Source organism: Microtus oregoni, unplaced genomic scaffold (assembly GCF_018167655.1).
Source record: "Microtus oregoni isolate MIOR12 unplaced genomic scaffold, Mior012 000032F_ref0000030, whole genome shotgun sequence".
Lineage (NCBI taxonomy): Eukaryota > Metazoa > Chordata > Mammalia > Rodentia > Cricetidae > Microtus > Microtus oregoni.
The window spans coordinates 28,109,398-28,123,218 of NW_024543091.1; the positions used below are offsets into that span (position 1 = coordinate 28,109,398).

The 13,821-nt window shown below is 44.6% G+C and overlaps 1 pseudogene; it reads right to left on the minus strand.

Annotated features, from left to right (window-relative positions):
* LOC121466056 overlaps positions 1-13,821 on the minus strand; it is a 44,950-nt pseudogene that overhangs the window by 26,189 nt on the left and 4,940 nt on the right.

Genomic DNA, 13,821 nt, shown 5'->3' on the forward strand with positions numbered 1-13,821 from the left:
CTATTCAGCTCCAGCTTTTGGCTCCTGGGAACCAAACAGTGATGTAGGCCTGGGGGTGAGGGCCATGCCTTGTAGACGTGGAAAGGAATGCCTGTACTTGCCAAATGCTGTGGTTTAGGGATGTGGGCTCGGCAACCCCTTCCCGTAGGGATTCAGGGCGGAAGTGCTCACATATCTATACTCCCTAAATTCTCGGAGAAGTCAGCACACATCAGCCTCCCCGTGACTCCCCAGTTTAGAGAGACCAAGAAAGGCAGGCTGGTCACAGGCAGACCAACAAATGTGACACAAACCCTGAGTTGTGACATTTGCTGATTTCCACTGGAGTCATTGTTCTTACCAAGTCACAGGGCCAGGAAGATGGGTTCACCATCACATAGTAGATAGATGCTCAAGGACTGAGACCACAGTCAAACACAACAAAAATAAAAGGAAGTGATGTGCTTTGTGAATTTAGAAACTGTCATTTGGAATCTTCTCTTGGAGACAGGGACTTACTCTAGAACCCAGGCTAGCCTCACATGTATGGTAATCTTCTTGTCCCAGCTTCCTAAATGCTGAGATCACCGGAGTGGGCCACCGTGTCCAGCCTTCCAAAGCCTTCTTGCTTTAGGTTAGCTCTCATTTCTTTCTATAAATTTCCCCCAGGCCTTTATCGTTTTTTCTTCTCTTCTGTTTTTTCTCTTCTCTGGGCTCTGCTTTCCACATCCTCGCTCTTCCCTGCTGAGTATGTTATGTGGAATAGAAGAGTTTCTGTGGGGAAGACTAACAGTGCCCCCCCTACCCATTTACACTCTTCTTTGGGCACGGCAGGGGGTAGGGGGTGTGCTTTTTCTGTCTTCCAGCAGTTAGGCAGAGCTATAGGACCAGCTCTGGTCACTGGGCTGTGATGAATGTGACATGCTTCGCTTGTGGACTGCAACATTAAATGATGAAGCGAGGACTTTTAATGCCCTCTTTTCCTGTGGCGGCAATCTTGGAAATGGCCTTGTGTTAATGGCAGGGCCAAGAGCAGCCAGGAGCTCAGGGCGCTAAGTCGGTGCACAGGGGATGGCTGCCCAGTCACCTGAATCCACAGTTGATTTTGCATAGGAAGCAAGCATCTCCACAGTGAACCACAGAGATTCTGGTGTTACCTGTTAAAACAGCCTAGCTTAGTCTGTTCAAATAGCCAGAGACCAACCGCATGCTTTTATTACCAAGAACGCCTGTGCTTCTCTCTGCAGCCTGTCTTCCTCTACCAAAATCTTTAATTGTCTAGGAATCTCCATGTACTGTAAGTATTTATGGTTTGTTTTCCTGAGGGATTGGACTTTTCAGTCAGGTCTTCCCAAGCTAGGGCTGATCTATGGCTTGCAGGATAGAATGGCTGCCTGAAGTACAGGCGATCCTGGCTTCTGGTTTCTCCAGTACAGTGGTTTTCATTTCCTCACCAATCGAGATCCTTACACTTAGTGATCCTCATTTTCTCAAGTGTGCTCCAGTGATGTGAGGAGAAAGACCATCGACTCAGATCATGGCCAAATTTATTAATGTGAGCTTTTTTATTCATGTGCACAGGCTGTCTCTCCCTAAATTGAGGCTCAAGAAATCAGCATTTGAAATGGGGAAGGTAAGGGTTTTTAGAGCTTAACTGTTTCCAAATGGAAAATTTGGCAGGCAAGTAGGTGGGTTAAAGAAGCAGAACATAAGCATAACAAGTTGTCATAACAACCTCCTGAAACAAAGAAATGGTTGCAAGGTGGTCATAACAAAGTAGTCATAACAACATTGTGGTCATAACAAGGTGGTCATAACAACCTTTTGAAACAAGGGCATGGTTGCTTTTCCCTAGAATATGCAGTACATTTGTAGTTAAGTTACAAACAGGCCATAGCTCAGTCTTTGAGAAACAGATTTAATTATAAATAAGAATGAACTTACTTTTCTTTACTATAAGGTGTCTTTCAAACCCAATATGGAGGCAGGCTGGTTTATCAGAGATTCCCCACCAGGGAGAGGCACAGATGGAGGGCAAGAAGCCCCATCAAGCTGTCTGCAGGATGATGACTGAGAGTACTGGAGAGTGTGGGGTCTGGATCCTGACCAAAGTGTGGAATCTCTATTCAGGTTTGCATCTATAAATCAGGCATAAAAACAGTGCCAATCTCAGAGTGATGGAATCATTAAAGGAGACAATGTAACTGTGTTTGTATACTCCCTTAATAACCATACGTGGGGCTGGGCAGATGGTTCAGTCAGTTAAGTACTTGCCACACAATCATACAGATGTGTGTTCAGATCCTCAGCAACCATGTAAAAGCCTGGTGTGGTGGTCTATCTGTAGTATCTGTGTCCATAGCACTGGATGGGGTAGAGACAGAAGGTAAATTCTTGAAGCTTGTTGACCAGTCAGATCTACCAGTCAGCTAGCTCTGAGGTCAGTGGGAGACTACCCTGTCTCAAAGAATAAGGTAGAGAATAATAGGAGAAAACACCCAACTCCCTTCCTCCCTCTCTCTGTCTCTGTCTCTCTCTCTCTCTCTCTCTCTCTCTCTCTCTCTCACACACACACACACACACACACACACACATACACACATCATTTAGGAATCATTGTCACTCCTCCTTCTGCTGTTATTACGGCCAACATTATGACTGGGAAGACATATAGCTGATTTAGAAAGAGGAAATTTTCACTTCCACCTGGATGCAAAAGGCTCCTGCGTGTCTTGTGTCTTAAACCTAAACAATGGTTCTGTACAGGGCAGCCTACCGGTCCCTTTCTACTCTTACAGTGTCTTCATTTCACGGTTCTTCTTACTCTTCTTGAGGAAGAGTCCTAGATCTGAGAGGGAGGAAGTTAGGCAATCAGGTCATTTCTCCCACGGACTCTGAATGCTTTCTTCAGATTGATTGTCTCAGTACTCAAACACTGCCAAGGAACATGTGTGTATGTGGTGCTGGTGGTGGTGGTGGTGCTGGAGGGGATGGAAGGGTAAAAGAGTGGGGTGGATGGAATGATGGGTATTGGGAGGTGAATGAAGGGGTGGGGATGGAGAGGTGGGGAGAATGGGAGTTGTGTCATCTGGCTTTGCCACAGCCTTTTTCCCAGGGCTGAAGGCTTGGCAATTTGCATATCTAAGGAGAACACAAGGTGTTTCCTGTCACTGTTCAGACAGAGGTGCAGCAGGCAGCTTTTCTGAACAGTAGATTAATTAATTTAAAAAATATAGCAGCAATAGCACATAGAATCTTTGTTTTTATTCTGTAGGCCTCACAGTGAGTCTGTGAGATTTATGTGTAGAGGCAGCCCTATCTAAGTTTGAAATATGGCCCTTTCTGGTCCTCAAATTATTTATACCAATGTTTTCAGGCAGAACTGATGGAAGAGAAAAAAGAAAATCTTATATCCATAGGAGTCTATTTTTAAAGTTTGAAAAAATATTCTAATAATGGCTAAACCTGTCATAGATGCAAATGACAAACTCACATCATACTTGATTATAAAAAACCTGCAACAAATTGGTTCAAGAATACCAAAATTCAGAGGCATCTGGCTTTGAGCAAGTCTGAATGTCAGTGCCCCACCTACCCTACTGGGCCTTTCCAGCATTCTGCTCTCCTTGCGTTGGCTTAGCTTTCAGGTCTAGCACCTTCCCATGGAGACCGCAGAAACCTGTCAGAGACCTTCAGTCTGCCAGCACCAGATCAGGAAAGAGATTTTTTTTTTTCTGGAAGCTTCAGATTAAGTTTTAGGATTGACTATCAGAGTCTCTCCTTGACCAAACCCTGTGTAGGTCTGGCCTTCTGGTCAACCCAGTATCGTTTAATTTTACTAAGAATACTGCTGAGTCAGCACATCCATCCTCCATGTCTAGTCAGTTCGCTAACTCTCCCAGTCCATGACGGATGCAGCCAGAAACTTTTTTATAGTTGGTATTTTCTCTTAGTAACTCTCCACCCACTGAACCCATACTATTTTTTTTTTGATATTCATTCTCATTTTTCCTGGTATTCAAAGCAGAGTCAAATCCACTTGCAGCAGTCCCTGTGTCTACCTGATGGTCCATATAGAACCTGCTATTGAACAGTAGTCCCTGTGTCTACCTGATGGTCCATATAAAACCTGCTATTGAACATCTCATGAAGCATGTTTTTTAAAGACTCATTGACTACTTAGCCTTGCTTTGGGCGGAGTACTGACTTGTGATACTGTCACAATCCATAGAGTTATCATCTTGAATTCCATAACTTTGAATCCTGAAAATTAAAATTCCCATTAAAAAAAAAGCTATATGAAAGATATCAGAAGCTGAATTCTGGGAAGAAATTGACCATGTGCTATGGCAACATTGAAAAACTAATCTTTGTCTGTTTAGGGCATTTATATGGTAGTGTCTATGTTTGTGTGTGTGTACAATTACATTTGGGAACCAGGTTGGCATTGGGGTCTTCCTCTATCACCTTCCACCACAGTGTTGTTCCCCAGAAAGCATTATTTGTGTGCACTGCACTGTTGCCAACTGCCAGTGTCCTGGGTGCTGTTAATGAACAAGAGCCATGTTTGTCTGAAGGAGCCAGGGATGTCACCGGCTGCCTTGAAAATAATTAGAAGCACAATGGGAGCTCCACTGGTCCAGGAACAGTGGGATGTCTCTGAGAACCACAGAGCCTTTTTCAGGAAACTCCGTGGCCACCAAAGCCCCCCAAACCAGTGGCGTTCGTGTTCTCGGGAGTTTGCAGGATGAAACTGACAGACTACAGAGGATTGGTTTTAGAGAGTAATTTATTCTAGATTTATAGGTGGCAACTCAAGGAGAAGGAGAGGGGGGTTGCCCCATAAATGGGGTGCCACCAAGCTGGGGCCTTTTACAGGATTTATGGGCATAACCTGGGTGAGGCATGGGGAGGAGGTGAGTTGTTCTGTTCTGGTGTCCCAGCCAGGTATCCAGGTGCTCCTCCCAGTGAGTGTCAGTCACACAGCCACAGAAGCTTCCAGGCAGGTGATTATCTAGGAGATAACAGAGAAAAGGAACCTGACCTCTCTCCTGGGCTCCTGGCCTCCAGCAAGGACTTTCTAGGAACTGGTGCTTGGGGCCCTCTTGTTTTGATAGCTCAGGCCTAAGCTCCAGTGAGTGAGTGCAGAATGGATTAGTCAGTTTCCAGAACCAGGAGGATGCATGCATGGCTGGGAAGATGGAGAGAGTTCATAGTAATATCTCCATCCCCCCCCCCCCCCCACGTCTGTAATCTGGAATCACAGAAGTACAGAACAAGCAACACTGGGCAGATATCGCATATGAATGCGTTCTCTGAGGAGAGCCCTGTTCTAAAAGAAAAAAAAAGTAAATAAAAAGAAAGCAGCTATTCCATCACGATGTAGTACTTTAAAAATATAGTTACTAAACAGGCATGGTGGAGCATGCTGTTCATTCCAGCCCTTGAGAGGCAGAGGCAGGCCAATCTCAAATATGAGCCACCCCCCACCCCACCACTACCCCAACCCTGAGTCTACAAAGCAAGTTCCAGGCCAATCAGGACTACATAGCATATGAAACCCTGTCTACAAAAAACAAAAACAAAAACAAACAAACAAAAAAACCCCAAAAACCCAAACTGACAAAACAAAACCCCATAGTTAATGACCACAATCCCTGTGATAGACTTTTCCATTGGCTACCATGTCCTTAATGCTTACTCTTTACTACTCTATGTTATTAGCATTATTTTATAATTTTATAATGCTATGCCATGTATGTCTATTATTAAAGGTGTTAAAGATATGAAGACTTTTACAGTTCCACTTCATTTTATGGACTTTAATTTTTGCAAATTTGTCTCTATTGAAAAGTTTTTGCACCCCAACAAGCCTCTCCACTGACACAGCAAATCTCAGACCAAATCAAACCAAATTAGAAGAAGCTCAGGTTTAGTGGATAAAATACTCCCGAATGATTTTCCAGCCTCCCAGAGAGGAAACAGGAAAGAGAGACCGGAAAACCATATGTCTGTTTTCTGGGGGGTGACAGTTTTAAATATTCTGTGGGAGTGGTCTTGGGCATCTCTGGGGGAGGGGTCATCATTTGGCAGGCTTTCTGAGATGTGCCAGGGTTTGGAGAGAGGTGGGGGAGAAGGCTTGGGTTGGAACCTTCCAGACTCTTTGGATATACGGGTGGAGGGCTGGAGTGAACTTCCCACTGAATGTTCTGCCTTTGCTGAGAACAGGCAGTCTGCAGCTCAGGTACACCCATGGGTACCCTCACCGATAGCTGCACTCAGAAGAGTTGGGCTGGAACAAGGCATGATCAGTGTGGTCATAAACCACAGGTTCTAACGTTAGGTACCAGGGAATTGGAAGGCAGCTTTCAACCTTGGCTTCACAATACAGTCACCATGAGGTTTTCAAATTATTATTATTATTATTGTTATGATGATGATGATGATGATGATGATGATGATGCCTAGGACTGGAGAAGTGGCTCAGCAGTTAAGAGCACTGGCTTTCTCTTTCTCTGCTGCCAACTTGTGGATCACGTCATAAGCTTTCAGCTGCTGCTCCAATGCCGTTCCTGCCAGTCTGTTGCCATGAGGGCCATGGACTCTCACCTCTGAAACTGTAAGCAATAGAACAGTATCAAAGAGACCCACGGAACACTCATGCCATTTTTGAACCCATGGACTTATCATGCCATGGTCATAATTGTAGTTCACAGGATTCATATCTGGGAGAAACTGTTGGTGACCTTTCTCTCCCAGCAGCCTCTGGTACTATGAACACTGGCCAGCAGGGAGGGAGCTTCCTGGTCAGTACCAATTTGATTTCTCCATGTGACCAAAGAATGTACTGTCCTCAATGATACGATCTTACCGTCATACTCTGGTGGGCAACCAAGAACACTGGCAGCAGCTCGTCCTGTTTTGTGGGAACCCTGGACACCACTGACCTTGTTACCTTGTTATCCAAGGGCAGATAAACTACACCTGTCATTGTGCTTTTCGTTTGATAACCTATGGCTTCTGAGAGGAGCGTTTTTTCCCTGTGAAAGGTGACTCCAAGTATGCACTTTTATATGAGCATTTAAAACACACATGTACACACGCACGCTTGCACACATGCACATGAGTGCAGAGGAACTCTATAAAATGGCATTTTCAGACAGTGTTAGTTGTCCCTTCCCACAAGTCTCCACTCTGTCCAACCTCCCATCCTTCTCCCCACTTATCCCTCCTTCCCTATTACTCCCCCGTGCCCCTGAAAGGAGTTTTATATGGTGTGGGGGCCTGGAAGAAACCCTTCCTGAATGAAGCAGGAAATAGCCTTACTGCTCACATGTACACATCAGCATAGCACAGATGGTTATGTAATACATCCTCAACTCTAGACCCCAGGAAGGACCACTGACCCAAGTTCCCTCAAGGCTCTTTGTGAGCTGGTGAGAGTAAGGGAACCACCCCCAGGAGCACATAAATACACAGGGTTTTGGTTCATTTCTGATCGTACCACCAAGTCGGTGACCAACAATTAATGCTTTAGAAGAAGATAAAACTCTCTGATAATGGACCTTCCCACTCATGTAATCCTAAGGAAATATGCCTTCTTGACCCCTGCAGGCAATTTACTCAGACCATAAAATGTGCAATCGACACATGCATAATTATGAATGTCACTAATGACCATAAAAACCATCCAGCGCTTACAAAACCCAAGCCTTATTTCCGCCACAAGGACCCCTGCAACAGACTGGTTATTCACGACGGGAAGATGTATTTCCTCTCCTTTGTGAAAATTTACCGGCCATTAATCCCGCTGAATGAAAAAGTTCTCATATTGTGGACAAGTTGAAGCTTTGCCCAGAGAGGAGAGTTCTATGCAGGAAGCTCCCTGCTTGGGGCTAAGGTGGTCTGCCATCTGGCCCTGGCTAACCAGGAGAGTCATTTCCATTATTCCCCCAAAAGCCATGCGTATGTAAGTGCAAGTCAGCTCCATGACTGTGTAAGACCCAGGACTAGCATGCTCCAGGGAGGCAGGATGAGGCAACGTATCAGCCCTTGCTTCCAATACAGGATCAGCTTGAACACACTGTTTAAAACGTAATAGGCAAAACCAGCTTGGTATGTGGTGGAATGCCATGTATTCTGAGAAGATGTATTCTGTCCCCAGTAGTCTGGGGGCTCCCTCACTGTTTAGCCTTCATTGGCTTCATCTTCCCCACTTAATAGGAAAGACAGATTATCCTGGTCCTCCTCAGGCTAACAACCTGATTGAACCGGGTCAACACCTGATTGAAACTGGTCCAATCAGAATGTCTTCTGGCCAGAATGATAAGAGATCAATATCCTTCTGGACTCCCTGGCTTTGTATACTCAGGAGAGGCCAATGGTATGTAATTTTTGCAAAAGCCAACATGTGAAAAGAGATGGAGAGATACAAATTGGTACCACTTTGGCTTCCTCACGCCTTGTTTCAGTAGCTCCTCCTAGTTTAACCCTGAGGTCTGACTGCATCTCTGTCTTTCGTTTCCAGAAAAATATCCCCGATCTACACAACAAATTTCTTTCCATTTTGAAATCTAAGGGTTAGAGAGGCAGCTTAATGCTTCGGAGTACTTGCTGCTCCTCCAGAGTAGCCAAAACTTTGTTCCCAGTACCCTTGTCAGACATCTCACAACTGTCTGACTCTCCAGCTCCTGGGGGTCGAAGGTCCTCCTCTAACGTTTTACACGCGCAGCATATGCATACACAGACACATAGATGAAGCTAAAATTAGGGGCTGCAGGTGGCTCACAATCACTTGTGACTCCAGTTCCAAAAGATGCAACACCCTCTCCTGGCCTCCGTGAGCAACTGCACACACATGGTATACACATGAACACACATATACACGTGTAAAAAGAAAGCACTGAAAAGCAAGGTAAAAATAAATATTAAAAAACTACATTGTGATGTCTAAATAAACACTTGAAATTATATAACCACTAAAAGTTTACTTATAAATAATTTTTGGTATCAAGGGAAATTGCTTCTGAGATCATGATTCAGAAAGCAGGCCATAATAGTGTATAAACAGCATGACCTTAGAAATACCAAACAGTGGATGAATTAAAACATCCAAACAATTGAGTATGGTGGCATGCTCCTTTAATATCAGCCTTTGAGAGGCAGAGGCAAGCAGATCTCTTGAGTTTGAGGCTAACCTGGACTACAGAGCAAGTTCTAGGACAGCCAGGGCAAAAAGATCAAAACATTGTGATTACTTGAAATTCATGGGGTTATGGATAAGTTTTATTTTTCTTTGTTTTCTCTTTCTGCGTATTTACTTATATTAAAGAGTATTTGCTATTTGTCTTTGGTTAGACTAAGGACGGCCTATAAGGCCTTATCAGTGTGAGGCAAGGGTTCTCCACCGACCTCCAACTCCAGCCAAAGAATGTGTATTAAGAGTTGTTTGTTTAGAGATTAAAATAGCTCATAATCTCCCTCAAAAATATTTGCAACAGGAGAGCCCCTTTAAATCTACGCCTGCTCTCCAGGAAATCTGTGTCTGGAGGCCTTGAGATCTTTTGGTAGGAGAGATAGGAGCCTGTAAGGAGAGGGGTGGCTCTGGTTAAGGTATGTGCTGATCTTACAGAGGACCCAAGTTCAGTTCTCAGCACCCATGCTGGGTGACTCACAACCACCTGTAACCCCAGTTTCAGGGAATCTGATGTCTCTGGCTTCCAGGGACACCTGCACAGGAGGACACACACCTGTATTCAGAGGTACACGTCTACACAATTAACTAAAAAATAGAAGAATTGCAAGCCATTCCACTGTTTTCAGATAAAGGCAACTCCATATACAGCTGGGTATCCTCCCCTCAGACCTGCTTCAACCAGTCTCCAGCGGTGCTGGCCACAGAAAGAAGGTGACTTTAAATGGGAAGGGCTTCCCTGGAAGGCAGACAGGCGAAGGCAGCCCTGTCTTCCCTTCAGATCCTCTTAGCTCTGGGTCCCTACCAAAAGGTGCTGCCCCATCTGAGGGATGGAGGGGGATGAGCAGCTCTCCTTGGTGACTGTATTAGTGACTCTTGTTGTTAGACACAAATGTCTGGCAAAAGGAACTTAAGGGAGAAAGGGTTTATTCTGGCTCCAAGTTCAGGGGGCTGTAGTGAAGCACGATTAATAAAAACTCAGAGAGAGAAACTGGGGTTCAACCTGAAGGTCAGAAAAGCAAAACAGTCAGCCACTGGCTCTTACCTCTACCTCAGTCTGAAATGGCGACCCTGCCTCCAGGAATCTCAGAATGAGACTGAGAGCTGTCTCCTCCCGTTTTACATTCCTCTCTAGTGTACCCCACTGCTGCCCCGTTTCTATGACAAGCTGGTGTGGGTACTGGGATTAAAGGTGTGTGTCATTGCTGCTTGGTCTGCAAGGCTGGCCAGTGTGGCTGTTTTACTCTCCCAATCCCCAGGCAAGCTTTATTTATTAAAATGCAAATGAAATGCCTCTACACGGTAGTCCATCGTGGCAGGGAAGGCAAGGCACTAGGCCGATGAGGCAGCTGGCCACACTGTCTGCAGTCAGAAAGGGGGAGTGAAGGATGCTGATGCTTAGTTTGCTTTTTCATTTATCTTTGGTCTGAGACCCCAGCCAGGGAGTGGAGCCGCTCATCTTTCTAGTAGGTCTTCCCACCTCAGTTCATCCAGTCTAGAAATTCCTTCACAGACTTGTCTCATGGGTGATTGTAAATCCTGTCAAATCGATGATCAACTTATCATCACGTGGATCCTCTAAACAAGAGCCACAAGATAAGGGGTCCCCCCCCTTTGTCTTATAACTGACCAGCATACAGTTTTGACAGCCTGAGATGGACCTGGGGGATAAGCAAGGGTATGAGGGCAGCAATGCTCGGCAGAGGCTAGACCCAAGGACAGCAGCAGTCATATAAACAGCCTAATGGCCAGCAGGTACAATGTTAGCTTCTAACTAATGCCGTGGGTCCCATGAATCCACAGCAAAGGCAGCCATGACCAGAGGGTGTGGCTAGTCTGGGGCTGTAAGGGATAGCGTACAGAAAGTAGGATAAGAGTCGATGGACAACATATTGCTAACTAAACAGCTACATGGAAAACTGAAAGCTCACATTGCCCCAGAAACCTGCAGTAAATCGCCAATGTCTCCTCATTGGTTGGAGCACTGCTACATGTCCACCCCTACCCCAGAGAAAGCTGGAAAAAACAAGTGTCCAACTGTTCCATTTTTCTAACGTTTATTTTATTGAAGTGTATGTGCATGTGTGTACAAGTGCCTGAGGAAGCCAGAGAGGGCTTTGGTCCCCTGCTGGAGTTATAGATGGTTGTGAGTTGTCTAGTGTGTGTTCTGGGCACTGAGTCCCAGGCCTCTGTAAGAGAAGCAAGCTCTCTTAACCACTGAGCCATCTCTGTAGCTCTAACTGTTCATTCTCAATCCAGACCTAAGAGAGGAAGAGAGAATTCCAGGCATGATCACAGTGAGGGAGATCCTCGGCTTGTCAACCTGACTGAATCTGGGATCGATTAAGAGACAAGCCTCTGTGAAGGTGTTTTCTGGAAGGATTAACTGAGGGAAATGGCCTTCCTCAGTATGGGCATCACCTAGATATGAAGAGGTCTGAGGGGAAAGCAGGACTGCTCTTGCCTGCCTGCAGTCAGACCCTGACGGTCAGTGCAAATAGTCTGTCACTGCTTCTGTTCTTGCTGATGCTGGAACCTTTGTAGCTAACACCAGTGACTCTCCAGGAATCAGAACGTTAGTGTTAAATTATCCAGCCTCATGGGCTAAGAAGCTACTGGGGCCAGGCAGTGATGGCACTCACCTTTAACCCCAGCAATCTGGAGGTGGAGGCAGGCAGATCTCTGTGAGTTCAAGGCCATCCTGGTCTACAAAGTAAAGGACTGAGTCCAAAGCTGCATAGAGAAACCTTGTCTTAAAAAACAAACAAACAAACAAAAAAAGAAGATGCTACTGGGTTCTCAGCTTCTCCAAGGTTCAGATGGCCATTGTTGGTCTACCCAACTCATGTCCAGTAGGCCAATCTAATTAATGCCCTATCATCCGTCTGTCTGTCTATCATCTATCTGTCTATCTATCTATCTATCTATCTATCTATCTATCTATCTATCTATGTCATCTACATATTTATCTATAATAAAAATATATTTCTTCTATTGGTTTGGTTCCCCCTAGAGAAGCCTGATTAATACAATTGCTTATTTGGTAAAGGTGAATTTTAAAAAATCAGTACAAAATATTCAAGAGAAAGATTTAGTAAGATTCCATGTAAACATGGGTAAGTAAATCCATGAGAGCTCGAGATAAAGGTGGGTATCAAATATTTATTGGTGAGCACTCTGGTCTTCTGTTCTGTGAGTGCTGGGGACTGCGACCAGATTTCCTGTCACCACCCAAGAGAGTGAGCGAGCCCCTTCTCTCTTTCTTAAAAGCCAACATATCTGCAGACAGAAACCACACCCCTAAGTCTGGTATACCCAAAAGCTATTAATTGAATGAATTCCTACAACACTTCCCCTTTTTTCTAAATAAGAGGATTCTAAACCTAATACAAGACTATATACAATAAGAGCAAATATCAAATATCGTCCAGGAAAAAATACACACAAAAATAGAAATACAATCAATATGAACAAAATCAAGCAAGAAACACATGCTGAATGTCCAGTCTAAGGTAACTAGCAAATAACAGAGTTTATTTCAATAGCTGTCCTATCCTGAGGAGTCTAAGTCTTGTACTTAAAATGTCTTAGCTAAGTTATGAGAGGATAGTAGCTGTGACTATCTAGTCTACAACCCCATCAAAGACTTGAGAAGGAAAATCATGTTACCTGAGCAAGCAGGAAGTGCAAGCAAGTGACTTCTAAAAAGTGCAAGAAATGACAGAAGCAGCTGGCTACCTGGACAGTCACCCAAACCCCACAACAATTCCGTATTCGGATTAGTTTCATGAAACATAAAAAGACAATACCGTATATATCCCTATAAAAAATCATTCATTTTATGTTTTCGATGAAGATGTTTAACAGATACCGTTATCATTGCTCCTGGTTTCGACAGCAACCGACACACCCCAACTTATCCAGGCTGGATCCCTAATATCCTGTAGATTACACAGTCCTTCTCCCACATTCTTCTTCTTTCTGTAGTTTGGAAACAGCTTGGTTCTTTTTAAAGATTTGTATTCATTACAAATATTGTGATCACACAGAAAAGCACAAAGAGTGAAGCAAGTTCACTTGTTAGGGTGAGCACGAGCCCGGATGCTCCTGGACGTGCACCTATTAACACAGCACACAAAGGAACCCTGCTGCTCCGTTATCTCTCTTATGTGCTTCATCCCAAGTGTCACCAGTGAGTGCCCACGTCATCGGACCGGCATCAGCATGTGGTGTGCTCCTGTACCATCGTTTCTTTAACCGATGATTTAATGCTATTGATGACCCAACTTTCACTATGATACAAGAAAATGGAAAGGGAAATCTTTTTTTTTCCTATGCTTTATCAATTATTGCCTTGGGGAAATGATGAGAGATGAGGTTGCGGGGTCAAAGGTCTGTTCATTTAACATGATCATTTCTATCATCCCTGAGCACTTGAGAAAGGGACTAGATCAATTTATTCACCACCTGTAGAGCATGAAAGCCTGAACCCCAGCCCCTTGCCAGTCCAAGGCTTTTGCCATTCTTCTGAAGAATTCTCTTCATCCATCCTCCTCCCATCGTGCCCTTCTTTGTAGATACTTTTTTGCATAGGTTCCATGCTGAGTTTTTATCTTCTTGCCGGCAATTGATGCTAGTTCTGTCTGGGC